This window comes from Sinocyclocheilus anshuiensis, unplaced genomic scaffold, assembly GCF_001515605.1.
Source record: "Sinocyclocheilus anshuiensis isolate Anshui unplaced genomic scaffold, SAMN03320099.WGS_v1.1 scaffold6747, whole genome shotgun sequence".
NCBI classification, from domain to species: Eukaryota; Metazoa; Chordata; class Actinopteri; order Cypriniformes; family Cyprinidae; genus Sinocyclocheilus; species Sinocyclocheilus anshuiensis.
Window position 1 is genome coordinate 31 of NW_015556321.1, and position 2,795 is coordinate 2,825.

At 37.2% G+C, this 2,795-nt stretch overlaps 1 long non-coding RNA gene across 1 annotated transcript in view; it reads right to left on the reverse strand.

Moving 5' to 3' along the window:
* Window positions 1-846: 846 nt before the first annotated feature.
* The window catches only part of LOC107676308 (uncharacterized), a 30,893-nt gene continuing 28,944 nt past the window's right edge, over window positions 847-2,795 (reverse strand). The window contains exon 4 of the long non-coding RNA XR_001632723.1: window positions 847-934. This is a non-coding gene — a long non-coding RNA (uncharacterized LOC107676308). The remainder of the gene's footprint in view (window positions 935-2,795) is intronic.

Here is a 2,795-nt window from a genome sequence, read left to right on the forward strand (position 1 = left end):
GTTTTGTCCTTCATCCAGTTGATTTCTCGGAAAGGAAGTGGAAATATGAGCTGGACGTCTTGATTCTCTTTCCCTTCAGCCCAGTCCAGGATGAACTTCTGCACAGAGACTGTTTTTCCAATGCCAGCGACTCCCTTTGTCAGCACAGTTCTGATGGCTTTGTCTTGTCCAGGTAAAGCTCTAAAGATGTCATTGCATTTGATCGGTGTGTCCTCTGTTGCTACTCTCCTGGATTGTGTCTCAATCTGTCTCAACTCATGCGCATTACTGATCTCTCCACTCTCACTCTCTGTGATGTAGAGCTCTGTGTAGATCTCATTCAGGAGTGTTGGGTTTCCCTGCTTTGCTGTTCCCTCATACAGATACTGAAACTTCTTCATCAGATTTGATTTGAGTGTGTTATGGGCACCAGCATTTTGAGGGTCACTGGAAGATAATCAAAACATATTGTTAATGTATAAACATATAGACAAAGTTATGAGGTGCAATCCTAGCCACTATTCAATGTTCACTTAAATGGTTGTCTTTTAAAACCATGGGGAAAATGTTACTGTGATTTTTTATTTTTTATTTGCATTATACTACATCAACTGAAAATATGTTTAAACATCTGAAATCATTTGGAAGTTAGAACTAATGTTTTGAAAATATACCACATACTATTAAAAATAGTGTCAAAAAATGTAAGCCACTACCTAAGAGTTTCAAACATTTTTGAAAATCAAACATTTACAAAATCAAATTAAGAAGCAACCTATTGCAAGACAACAGATCTATTGCATGGTATGCCTTTAATGTGTTCACCACACCATTTTACCTAGAATCAAATGATATCCTGTTATCTCCAATGTGCAGTGAATCTGCCATTGATGGATTACTCTCCGTAGACACACAGCTGGGTTCCAGTGAGTCGGATCTTTTCCGCTTAATTGGTCTTAAAAGAAGAATGAAAATAATTTAGCTTTGTATTCATTCAGCTCAATAGTAAATAAACAATAATTCATTACATTTTAAAAAGTGATTTGTAATAAAAATATTAAATTGTATAAATGAACACAAACACTTAACACAATGACAATATATGATCATGTAAACAATGTTTTACAAATGAAAAGTATGTCTTAAAAACCCTTCTGTGTGCAGAACGAATTCCTCCACAGATTCAAATCTCAAGTTGACAGTTTAACAGATGAGCCCAAGCCTCCAATACTGATTCAAAAACATCACTTTTCATAAAATACTCCACACGGCTCCAGGAGGGTTAATAAATGCCTTCTGAAGCACAGAGTGGCGTTCCAGTGTATGGTATAGGACGTAGGCATAGCATAAGCTCCCGGTTCAAACAAATATAGCTGGGCAAAAAAACTCAGTCTCCTCTTGGCTTATATCGATATCCTCTGACATTTTTCTTTGCAAATTCTTGTTTTGTACTTCTAATTCAGTTAGTGGAAGCTACAGATTACGGTTTATAAAGTTTTAAATATGGATATTTTTCTTACACAATCTTTATCACGTGGCCCCCGTAGCCGTGTGGAGTATTTAATGATTGATGGATGCACTTTTTTTCGCCACCCATTCACTGCCATTATTATGCTTGGAAGAGCCAGGTCATTTTTTAATATAACTCCGACTGGATTCGTCTGAAAGAAGAAAGTCATATACACCTAGGATGGCTTGAGGGTGAGAAAATCATGGTGTAAGTTTCATTTTTGGGTGAACTATCCCTTTAATTTTAATGTGAGATTGACAATTAAGAAACAAATCACTGAGTATCTGAAATTAGTGAGGTGTGGCAAGGGGGCGTGGTCCAGCGGGGTCTACAGTGAGAGAGAGGCTGCGTCCGAATGGCATACTCAATGAGTAGGTACTTAATTTCAATAAGTAGTTACTTAACGAGCGCTAAAAGAGTACGTACTCTACAGCCAAATCTCGTTGAGTATAGCTGTGTCCCAAAGTTAAGTGCACACACTTCGAAGGGCACGGACTTCCCGATGTAGAATTAAAATAGAATAGAATGTGCTAGAGTTAGAGGGTCAAAAAGGTGAGGTGAGTTAGTACGTCACCAAAGTGAATTTACATAAACCTTATACATTTAATCGTCTTTAAGATGTATAAGGTTTATGTAAATTCACTTTGGTGACATACATGTGCTTACTGGAGCTCCGCTGTTCGCTATACATAATAAATCATGTTTTTACAGAAAAAAATCACAAATATACTGTAACGTTACTGTCTAGCATCTTACACCTTAAGCAAATCAACCATTTACTATACAGTAGCTCAATAAATATGATTTTAACACAGGGAACCGTGTTTTTGGTTTGTAATACTTACATTTGTTCGCTGTCGTTGTTTAACAGTTCGACGTATTGATGGACTCCTGGGATTGAAAAGTGTCCATCGATGAACACTTCAGAATCTGGGCTGAAGCAGGAAGCAGTACAGGGATTTCTCGCCTACTCTTTTATGAATAATGCGGTTTCGGACATACTAATCTGTTCACGTACTCTTTTTCCCTACTATATAGTAGGTAAGTAGGTATATTAGAACGCAAATTAAGTATACGTACGTCCGAGTCTTGCGAGAATTAGTGCAATTCTCGCCTACTCTTTTATGAATACAGAGGATTCAAACATACTTATTTGCTTGCCTACTGCTTTTTGCCTTCTATATAGTAGGGAAGTATGCCATTTCGGACGCAGCCACTGACAGACAGCGCAAGCGTTGAGAATTGTTGTCATGTAGTTAAAGTATTGTAAGGCCAAAAAAAAATAAAAACCATAAATTATTGTTAG